This window comes from Bubalus kerabau, chromosome X (genome assembly GCF_029407905.1).
Source record: "Bubalus kerabau isolate K-KA32 ecotype Philippines breed swamp buffalo chromosome X, PCC_UOA_SB_1v2, whole genome shotgun sequence".
In the NCBI taxonomy this organism is placed as follows: domain Eukaryota; kingdom Metazoa; phylum Chordata; class Mammalia; order Artiodactyla; family Bovidae; genus Bubalus; species Bubalus kerabau.
In genome coordinates this window covers 3,206,152-3,218,564 of record NC_073647.1, presented here as the reverse complement: position 1 = coordinate 3,218,564, position 12,413 = coordinate 3,206,152, and positions in this window count along the sequence as shown.

Genomic DNA, 12,413 nt, shown 5'->3' with positions numbered 1-12,413 from the left:
GTGGGAAGAAGGCAGTGATGCACCTCGATCTGTACGTATTCTGGAGCGATAGCATTTCAGGCATCACCAGTGACCAAGGTGAAAGCTTCTCAAATAAGACATTCTGAATGAGATGTGTAGCAAGTGAGAGAGCCTGCTGGGGGAGAAGCAGTGCTAGTAAACTCAGGCACAGGGAAAATATTACTGATTTGCCAGGGGCTGCAGGACAAGTTGGTGTCGTGGCTCCTATTTCTATTAAAGTTTTCTTATTTCCAATTCTGAGCTACAGCCTTTGGGCTATTGATGTCCCTGCTTCTCAGCTACCCTGTGGAATGATCTGCTCCTCATACCATCATACTTCAGAATTCTTTCTCCCCCCTTCTTATCTATAGACTTGGGAAAGAGGTTGGGATTGGCAGCCAACCACAGGGACAAGTTTCACATTATTCAAGGAAACAAAGGGGCTTCTTTGTGAGTAAACGTTAGACTTTTTTCTTTTTGAACGATCTTTTTCTTTTTTAAAAAACATTTGTTATTAGTTATTTAGGCTGCGCTGTGTCTTAGTTGTGGCATGTCAGATCTTGGATCTTTGTTGCATGAGTCATCTTTTTTATAGTAATTGTGGCATGTGGACTCTAGTTCCTTGACCAGGGATCAAACTTGGGCCCCCTGCATTGGGAGTGCAGAGTCTTAGCTACTGGACTATCAGGGAGTCCCTGGACTTGATTTTGTCAAGCTGCATTCCAGAATGGAGAGCTAGAGGGGGCCCAGACTGTACTCCTATCTCTGTATCCTCTCCTGTATCTTCTTGTACTTTGAGAATATTCCAGTGATGACAGCTTATGACTGTTTAGCGTCACTTTAAAGGGTCAGACGTGGCAAACTTAAACACTGAGAGTTGAGTTTATTGCTTCCAGGCAACAGGATTGAACTCTAGGGAGCTGCCACCAGGTGACCACTGATGCCTATCAGAGTGCATGTCTCTTGTTTGCCTGCCTTCAGATGTGAGTAACTGGGAGGCCTGAGTACATGACACACGTTCTGCTGGTTACTTATACACAACACAATATCTAGATACCTCCTTTTGATTTCTAACACCTATTTTTGGTTTAAGCAATAACAGTGGTCAGATGATGACATTGAGGGTCTCAGGCACAATCTTTCTTTTCTGAAAGATTTTCTTTTCTGTTGTCTGAAAAGATGGTACCAGAGGTTCCAAGTCTGGGTTTGGGAGGTCCAGGGGTGCTGGAAGGGCCTGGTGTGTCCTAGGGTTTAGGGATGCCAGAACAAGTGGGTGTTCACGAGGCTTGGAGGTATTTTGAAGTCTTTGTTGTCATTGTTCAGTCACTCAGTCGTGTCTGACTCTTTGAAACCCCTTGGACTACAGCATGCCAGGCTTCCCTGTCCTTCACTATCTCCCAGAGTTTGCTCTAATTCATATCCATTGAGTTGGTGATTCTATCCCACCATCTCATCCTCTGTCATCCCCTTCTCCTGCCTTCAATCTTTCCTAGCATCAGGGTCTTTTCCAATGAGTCAGCTCCTCGCATCAGGTGGCCTAAGTGTTGGAGCTTCAGCATCAGTCCTTCCAATGAGTATTCAGGGTTGATTTCCTTTAAGATTGACTGGTCTGATCTCTTTGCAGTCCAAGGGATTCTCAAGAGTCTTCTCTAACACCACAGTTTGAAAGCACCATTTCTTCTGAGCTCAGCCTTCTTTGTGGTCCAACTCTCACATCTTTACTTTGAAGTCTAGTTCAGAAATTCTCAGCAAGATCAATGTTTTTTTTTTCCCTAAAGTGGAAGTTGCATCCAAGTATGTGAGATATCTGAGTGAGGCTGAGGCTGTTTTCCATGCTATTTATTACTTTTAATTTTTATTATTTATATTGGAGTATAGTTGACTTATGATGTTATGTTAGTTTCAGGTGTATACCAAAGTGATTTAGTTATAGTTATTCATATATTTGGGAGAAGGTAATGGCACCCCACTCCAGTACTGTTGCCCGGAAAATCCCATGGATGGAGGAGCCTAGTAGGCTGCAGTCCATGGGGTCGCTAAGAGTCAGACACGACTGAGTGACTTCACTTTCTCTTTCCACTTTCATGCATTGGAGAAGGAAATGGCAACCCACTCCAGTGTTCTTGCCTGGAGAATTCCATGGACGGAGAAGCCTGGTAGGCTGCAGTCCATGGGGTCGCACAGAGTCAGACACGACTGAAGCGACTTAGCAGCAGCAGCATTCATATATTTATTCTCTTGTAACCATAAGTTTATTTTCTATGTGTGTTTTTATAAATAGGTTTTATAAATATGTCTGTATGTTTTATAGATAAGTTCATTTATATCATTTTTTAGATTCCATGTATAAGTGATATGATATTTGTCTTTGTCTGACTTACTTTACTTAGTATGATACTCTCTAGGTCCACCCACGTTGCTGCAAATGGTCCAAGGCCATTCAAAGGCCTGTGAGCCAGTTCAAAGTTCAGGATAGGGAGGAAGCAGTCAGCAAGTCATCTGTACTGCCTACATTTTTCTTCTCTTTTAATACTTTTTCACCAACATAATGAACATGTTGGCATTCCTAGTATCCTCTTTAAAAAAAATAAAAGCATTTATTTATTTGGCTGCACCAGGTCTCGGTTGTGGCATGTGAAATCATAGTTGCAGCGTGTGGGATCTAGTTCCCTGATCAGGAATTGATCCCAGGCCCCCTGCATTGGGAGCATGGATTCTTAGCAAACGGACCACCAGGGAAGTCCCCCCAGTATCCTCTTACATGAGGTCATCCCCCTGAGCCATTTGTGCCTCCATACAACTTTCTAAGTATTTTTTATCTTTGTGAGGCAAGGGCATGGCTGCTATGTGTCAATAAGGGAAGAGGAAAACATTTTAGAAATCTTTCCAGTATTCATTGTTGTAGAAGTCACAACTTCTGCATGAGGAAAATGGCAGTTTACAATGAAAAACATATCCCCATTTCCAGTCAAATTCATTCTCATCCCTTCTCTCTACCTTGGCTGGGGAAATTAGCTTCCTATAGTCTCTGAAGCAATTCAATTGACATGAGTAAATGTAAAAGAAAAATACATCTTCCTCAGCTTCTCTGATACCTGTTTGAAATGCTAATTGGCTGGCATGTGACCAATCAACCTATAGTTCGCACCAATCCAATCTTTCCCTAGGCAGGTTTGCATATTTGAGGAAATTATACTTTATACCAAGAAAATAAGAACCTGAGTTGAGATGACAATTGAACTTAAATGTGACAACACCTGAAAATGGGCTATTCTTAGCTTTCTTGCCTCAGTTTCTTTCTAACCTGTCTTTCAAAGGAGACCACCTCCTACAAAACTAGCAATGGTCTATTTTATGCAAATGAATCTTCCATGAGATGGCAATGACAACAACTTTGCCTGTGATTGTAGAGGCACCGCTGTATGTTTTATCAAAAGCTGTGATGGGCATGGCTTAAACCAGACTTATAGTGCAATTCTTTGAAGAATTATGACTGTCCAGCCTATGTCTGAGGATGTGGAGTTGAGGGGAGATACAGCAGGATTTCGGCAAAGCCATTTAAGGGGATAAGGGAGGAAGACATAAATGGGAAGGGACAGTCATATGCAGCATTCAACTATGGCCTAGGATTCCATCACCTCCAAATCATTTATAATCTTAAAAGTAAGACTACATGTGAAGTTTTGAAACATGAATTTTTCTGTAAACCATGACTTAATGTAGTATGTGGCTTGATTCTGAGGGTGGATGTGGGAAAAGCCTACTATTTAAAAAAAATTTATTGGAGTATATTTTAGTTACAATGTTGTGTTAGTTTCAGGTGTACAGCAAAGTGACTCGGTTATACATATATCCATTCTTTTTCAGATTCTTTTCCCATATAGGTTATTACAGAACATTGACTAGAGTTCATTGTGCTATACAGTAGCTCCTTGTTGGTTATCTATATATAGTAGTGTATATGTCAATACCAACCTCCTAATTCCACTCCCCACCCCCTTTGGTAACCCTAAGTCTGTTTTCTGTGTCTTTGGTCTTAGTACAACCTTAGGTTCAGAATCTGGCCCCACCTTCAGCATCCTGTTGTCCAGGTATCAGCAGTACAAGCATAGCCTCGTTATCAGCTTTATGACATTGGCCTATGTTGCTCTGAACTTTAATAGAAGAGTTGGGACTAGACTCTTGTCTGCTAAAAATAACTTCACTGGGAATGCTCTGTTATAGGAAAGCACAAAGCCATGACTGAAAGCAGCTAATAGATATCACAGGTTTCCATGACAGTGAAGAAAATGATGGTTTCAGGGGCCGAAAATTAAGGTTAAAATGTCTTCTCACATTCATAATGCTACCCTCTTGTCATTTTAGATGGGGCCCAAGGGTAGGGGGTAAAAAAACAATTATACATGGAAAGATGAAGAGAATGAGCACACGTTCAAACTTGCCTACTTATCCATCACCAAAGAGCATGCCTACTGCTATGAGGGATGCCAAAAAAGGGACGCTTTTCACACAATCCAGTCCACTCAGCCAGCAACACATAAAGGGACTTGGGTAGAAAAGTGTATAATGTGTTTTATGGTAATTGAAAAACTCATTTAAAGGCATCTTCAGCTCAAGTGCATTTAGGAGCTCCTCATTAGTGCCGCTGAAATAGCCACTGCACACTTTAAAGGAAGGTGAATGAGGCCCCCTTGGTTTTTTTAGCCCAGAGGTGTGTGCTCAAGCTCTTGGCTGGCTGTTGTCTGAGGCCTCGCTCATTTTTTAACACACCATGAACACAGGCCTTCATGATTATTTGGGGATACAATCTGGGTGAGTCTGACCTTATGAAAAGCATTTCTAAGGTCACATGCCTTCTTACTGGCCAGGGTATTTAATATTGTGTTGCATTTCATTAAAAATAATTTTCTCTAAATAATAGACTATGCCCAGTATGTCATCTTAATTCAAAAATTTTCAAGGGACATGTCTCATGTGGCTTAAAAAGATGTTTAGACATAACATACTCTGATGTGACTTGATTTTGATTTTCTATGCATTTAAAAACAGGAAATAGAGGGGATTCTCAGAACAGATTTAGAATTTCATAGTTGGGTACCCAGTGATGCTGTGTAGATTATCAATAGACAGAAATAAATGAACAGCTGTTTTAATCATTGGTAGGTTGATTGCTTCATGGTTGTTATATTTATAGTCAGAGATCTTCATATTCTACCTTGAAATATTTTTGACTTGGAGTTTAAGGCACTGGGTTTTGAGTCCTAGATTGACCAATTACAGGGCACCTTTGAGAATGTCCTATAATATCATTCCTCAGTCCCCTCATTGGTAGTTATTAAATAGGGATAATGGTATTGTATGAACTAGGTAAATTAAATGCATCCTCATTTTACAGATGAGGCAATGAGGCACAAAAAACTAGGATATAACTTGCTCAGGGTGACTCAGATAGTAATAGTAGCAGTAGGATTCCAACTCAGGGAGACCAGTTCCAGAGCCTATGGTTTTAGTTCCTAGTGTTGTATCATGAAAGGGTTTCAAGGCTCAGATCAAATGTAATCATATGTGTGAAAGTATTTTGCAAACTCTAAAATGCTAGATAAATAAGAGGTATTGGAAAAATTACTGAACCTGACCGAAGGTTTTGGTTTCCTCTGAGGAAGTGTTTTCTTGGCGGTAGAAACATTTCAGAGGGACAATGCCTTGGTTTGAGACGCCTGGAGTAGTGGAAAGCTCATGGGACTAAAAGGAAGCAAACCTAGGTTCTAGTGCCAGTTGAACTACTAATAAACCGGTGGACCTTGGCTAATTGATCTAATTTATCTGAACCTCAGTTTCATTAAGTATGAAGCAAGACAATTGATATAGACAATGGTTCTTAATTTTTCAGGGACCGTGAACCTTCTGTCCATCAGTTTATAAGCTTATAGAGTCTATAGGCTAATAACAGCTCTGGTATCTTGCCACAAACTTTGTGTACAACTTGAGGGTTTCATGGGCTTCCTTGGTGGCTTAGACAGTAAAAAATCTGCCTGTAGTGCAGGACACCTAGATTTGATCCCTGAGTCAGGAAGATTCCCTAGAGAAGGGAACGGCTACTCATTCCAGTATTCTTGCCTGGAGAATCCCATGGACAGAGGAGCCTGGCAGGCTACAGTCCGTGGGGTCACAAAGAGTCGAACATGATTGAGCAACTAACACTTTGAGGGTCTCATAGACCACCTCCAAAGCCCAGCCACAGACCCAGGTTAAAAACTCCAGATCTCCATGTTAGAAGGTTCTTTATAGCTCTCAGATTCTATGATTGGAACTACACTTTGTAAATACATGCTTTCAAAAAGTTCTTTACAGGAAAATGGCCCCCATAAATCATGGAAAGTCCACATGAAACCGCTGTGCTGAGATGGTCAGAATCGCATGATTTAGCGTTTAGGAATGGATTGCCTTTGATCATAGGGAGGTGTAGCTGTAATAGCTCACCAAAGCGTTCTTCAGCTCAATTTTATTTTGCTGAGGAACTTTTTTGAAAAGGGGAGGAGAGAGTCATGGGGGTGATATCCAACTTGATATATTAATCATACATTCAGTTTTGCAGTACATTTCCAAAAGTGCTGGACTTAACTGCTTTTAGTTCTGATATCAGCAAAAGATAAACAGCACTGTTTCTTGCTGGTCCACAGGGAGAAGAGGTTTTTTTTTTTTTTTTTTTTAATAAGCCTATTTTGGCATGGACACCATAAAGAATTTTATATCAGTAAAAGTAGACAGTGTCAACCCCAACTGGGTGTAAGATTGGTGGGTGGTCTGTTTGTGAAACATTTCTAATTTCTGTGATGAGTCCTGCTGGGGTTGCTAAAATGAAAGTGTCTGTCATATCCATTTCCTGGTGTTTTCAAACAGCTGCAAGAATTGTCAAAGAATTCCAAAGTCCATGGAGCCGGAAAGCAAAGGATGTGTTTTTAGCAAGGAGCTGATCCACCCTCTCATTTTCTTGATGAGAACTATTGAGGTTCGTTCTGTCTTAAATCTGATCCCTTGGAGACAGACTGAACAGAGCTTTGTGTGCAGGAAATTTCTCGGAGAACACTTTCAGGAAAAAAACTCCAGAGAAGTGACTGAAGGAGGATTGAGCAGAAGGATTTGCTGAACTTTAATGTGGTTACAGGAAGTTACTCACATGCTAAGATGTTCCTACACAGTGATTTCCAGTTGAGGCAAGGGAAGGGTTGGGGATGGGGCTTTGAACACCTGCGTTGCCTGGTGGTTGGATGGAAAGGAGCCATAACATTGAGCCACAGCATCCTTTGGCTGAGGGCAGTTTCTGGAGAGGGATTCACCTGTGAGCTATCAGCAGCCAACACTCTTGGCAACTGGGGAAATGCGTGCCTTGCTCCAGAAGGCGGTTCTGGATGACTTAGCAGAGCATCCACTACAACATCAGAGAGTTTGGTTTGGACCACCATCCCCTCTCAGCTAGATCACTGCAATGGCCTTCAAACTGGTTTCCTTTTCTACACTGTTCCCAGTGTGATCTTCCTGAAACTCAGTTCTTATCATGTTGCTATGACGTACAACTATTTTTAAAATTAACTCTCTATCACAAAAGTTTCAGATGTACAATGTTATAATTTGACGTCTGTATACACTACAAAGTGATCACCACCCACAAGTGTAGTTACCACCCATCCCCATATAGACTGACCCCCTCACCATTTCCCCCACTCCCCAGTCCCTTTCCCCTCTGGTAACCAGTAATCTTTTCTCTGTATCTGGGTTCATTTACTGTAATTAATTAATTTTTATTTATTTATTTTTTCAAAGTTGGAGTATATCTATTTGACAGTGTTGATGTGGATGAACCAAGAGTCTGTCATACAGCGTGAAGTAAGTTAGAAAAATAAATATCATATATTGACACATATATGGAATCTAGGAAAATGGTACTGATGAACCTATTTGCAAGGCAATAAAAGAGACGCAGATATAGAGACAGGACTTGTCGACACAGAAGGGGAAGGAGAAGGTGGGATGAACTGAGCAAGTAGCTTTGACCTATATATACGATCATGTGTAAAATAGATAGCTTGTGGGAAGTTACATATACACACACACACACACACACACACACATACATACAGGGAGCTCAGGTCAGTGCTCTGTGATGACCTAGAGGGGTGGGTTGGTTGTGGCGGTGGAAGGGAGGTTCAAGAGGGAGGGGATATATGTACACTTCAGCTGATCCACAAGGAAGCTGTCCATATATCAATTGGTGAATGGATAAAGAAGACATCGTACATTTTATTTTGTTTTTTCATTTTTGTTTCTTTAAGACTCCACATGAGTGAAATCACATAGATTTTTTTCTTTCTTTATCTGAGTTACTTCACTTAGCACAATACCTTCAAAGTCCATCAGTGTTGTCACAAATGGCAGGCTTTCATTCTTTCTTGTGGCCAACTAATATCCCATTGTGTGTGTGTGTGTGTGTGTGTGTGTGTGTGTGTGTATACCCCATCTTCTTTATTCATCCATCAGTGGATACTATGGTTGATTCCATGTCTTGGCAATTGGAAATAATGCTACAATGAACATAGGAGTGTATATGTTTTCAAATTGGTACTTTTGTTTTCTTTGGGTAAATACTCAGAAGTGAAATAGCTGGGTCCTATTGTAGCTCTGTTCTTACATTTTGGAGGAATCTCCATGCTATTTTTTGTAGTGGCAATACCAGTTTACATTCCTACCAACAGTGTAAGAGAGTTCCTTTTTCTCCATATCCTCTCCAGCATTTGTTATTTCTCTTACCTTACAGCAAAAGGTGACATCTCACTGTGGTTTGGATTTGAGTTTCCCTAAGAGTTGGTGATGTTGGACATCTTTCATAAGCCTCTTGGTCATCTGCTTGTCTTCTTTGGAAAAATGTCTATTCAGAGCCTGTCCCCAATTTTTAATTTGGTGTTTTGTTATTGAGTTATATGAATTCTTCATATATTTTGCATATCAATCCTTTATTGTATACATTCAGTCCTTAAATATCCATGGGTTATGCATCTGTGGATTCGGTCAACTATGGATACAAACTATAAAAAATTCCAGAAAATTCCCAGAAGCAAGACTTGAAATACCTACATAGCATATATTAATACATTGTATTTACAACTATTTACATAGTATAAAGAATTATAAGTAATCTAGAGATAATTTAAAGTATTTAGGATGATGTGCATGGAGAAGGCAATGGAACCCCACTCCAGTACTCTTGCCTGGAAAATCCCATGGACGGAGGAGCCTGGTAGGCTGCAGTCCATGGGGTCGCTAAGAGTCGGACATGACTGAGCAACTTCACATTCACTTTTCACTTTCATGCATTGGAGAAGGAAATGGCGACCCACTCCAGTGTTCTTGCCTGGAGAATCCCAGGGATGGGGGAGCCTGGTGGGCTGCTGTCTATGGGGTCGCATAGAGTCAGACACGACTGAAGCGACTCAGCAGCAGCAGCAGCATGGATTTTATGCCAATACTACGCCATTTTCTATAAGAGACTTGAGCCTGTGGATTTTGGTATCCAATGGGGGCCTAAAATCAATCTTCTTTGAATACTGAGGAATGATTGTATGTGATTTACAAATATCTTCTTTGATTTGGTAGGTTGCCTTTTCATTTTGATGATGGTTTCCTTCACTGTGCAGAAGCATTTTAGTTTGATACAGGGCTTACAACTCTTCAGTGGCTCCTCATGCCTTCTGGATAGTATGGCTTCCAAGGCCCTTCAAGGTCTGACGGCTATCTTTAACCACAGCACTTGCATTTTCCCTCTTATCCTCCACAGGGAAGCCATGGAACTTGCTTTTCCATGAATGTGTCCTGCTGTCTCTCTTACCTCTGAGCCTTTACACATGCTCTTTTCATTTGCAACATTAAATCATACACACATGTACCTGTGCATGCATGCTAAGTCAGTTCAGTTGTGTCTGACTCTGTGCAACCCTTTGGACTGTAGCCCACCAGGCTCCTCTATCCATGGGATTCTCCAGACAAGAATCCTGGAATGGGGTGCCATGCCCTCCTCCAGGGGATCTTCCCAACCCAGGGACTGAACCCTTGTCTCGTATGTCTCCTGCATTGGCAGGTGGGTTCTTTATCATTAGTGCCACCTGGTAAGCCCCATGTAGTTGTAGTTTAGATAGCCTCTCTTTTGAGAATCCTTTCCTGACTATTTCCATAGTATCCTATAAAAATTATTGTAACTCTTCTTTATTATACTGTATTGAAATTCTCTGTTTATATGTCTATCTCATCTGTAGACTCTAAGCTTCTTGAGGGTAGGAAAGGCATCTCTAGTATGCATTCCCTGAACTTACTACAGCTATTGAAACTTGGTGAAAGTTGCTCAGTCATGTCTGACTCTTTGCAACCACATGGACTATACAGTCTGTGCAATTCTCCAGGCCAGAATACCGGAGTGGGTAGCCTTTCCCTTCTCCAGGGGATCTTCCCAACCCAGGGATTGAACCCAGGTCTCCCACTTGCTGGTGGATTCTTTACCAGCTGAGCCACAAGGGAAGACCAAGTATACTGGAGTGAGTAGCCTATCCCTTCTCCAGCAGATCTTCCCGACCCAAGAATCAAACTGGGGTCTCCTGCATTGCAGGTGGATTCTGTACCAACTGAGCTATGAGGGAAGCCCCTTTCTTTCTATTGAAACTTTGTAGGTACACAAGAAGTACTTGTCCAGGGTACAGGTGACTTGTTAAAAGTCACGCCCTGTGTGCACCCAGGGATGGATTGCTTTTGATGTTTTGCTCAGTTCCCATGTGGACACATCATCTGACCACCAAATTTCTATGTGTGTGTCCACATGAAATTATATGAAACTGGGCCATTGCAAATAGAAAGTAGAATCACATCATAGATGAAAAAGCTCTGGCTGAGGTGAGAAATGTAATATTTTTAAGATGGATGTGACCTATGTGTCAGATTCTTAAAGTTCCTCTGAAAGGAGATTTTGAAATAGCCTGTAATCTTGTGAGGGATGTGTAGGGACATGTGGAATCATGACATAGCATTTGGAGCGGATAGGCTGGCGTATGGAAGTGTTAATCAGGGTCAATAGGATTAATCGTTGATTATAGACATGTCTTCCTTCTGACAAATTTTCTGCCTCTGCAGGGATTTGCCTGGAGGAGATTTTAGCAGCAGCACTATAGACGCAGGGCCAGATTAAAATTGTGGTACTTGAAAAACATTGCCAAGAGACTCAAAAATTTTAGTAAAATGTTCAGGAAGCCCATGCTCTTGGTAATGCATTAATTCCAGTGAAGTAATATGCTGTCTTCCTGACCAAAGGTGGGTATCTAATGCTGTTGCTAGACCATACTACCTCCATCACATAAGCTGACCTTTAAGAATGCTATAACAAGGCATTAATCGGGTCCACCCTCTTCAGAGACAACAAGGATTAGACAGGAAAAAAGATGTCACTGCCCTTTGTGTACAGTCATGCTGGCCCTGCTCCTAAGAACAGGCCTCTCTGTGGCTTTTCATTGGTCTCTTTGTTTTCTCTTGGCTGCAGATGCTCAGGAAAAGCCAGTGTTGCTGGATAAGGTGCCTAAATTTGGACAGGATACATAAAATTTGTAGCAGTCTCCATAACCAATTGTCACATACTGTATCTTGAATTAAGAAAATGCTTCTTGGGCAGCAAGTTTTACATCTTGAGGCAGTTGTAGACCTCTATAACTTGATAACAACTTAGTACTTTGTTTCCAGAAAATGAGAATCCACAAACTTGTGCATTCAATTTTATGGACATCATGGTCTCCTCCAAACACTTCAGTGAACCAGTGACCAAAGCCGTTGACTTAGAGATAAGAAAAAAAAATGGCTTTCCTCTATTGAGCACTGACAATGTACCAGGCACTGCACTATTAACACTTGATACTCATTATCTCATTTAATCTAGGCAATGACCCAAAGGACCAAATACACTTACATACTTTTATAGGTTCAGAGGTGGTAGAACTGGGATTCAAACACATGCTGATAGCTCTGGAGCCTATAATCTTAACATATACCATTTAGCCTCTATTGGGTCTTATTATAAGTTTATTTCTGATTGGCCCTTTGTGCCTTAGTAGCATTGACCATCTTTTTGCTTTTTGTTTTCAGAAGAAACCTCCTTTAAATAGTTGCTCATGGACCCTGAGTTTTAAGATTCTACCCTTTTAGTTCTGTTGATTGTCAGTATAACTGAACACACTGCTGGTCTAGTTAAACTACTGTTAGATAAGCAGAATGTCCTCATTTTCACAATATAGAATATCTGAAGAGAAATAAAATGGTAGAACATCTCTTGAAAACTGATTCAAAACCATTATTCTACCCTTCCTTCAGTATATTTTATTGATGCTGTT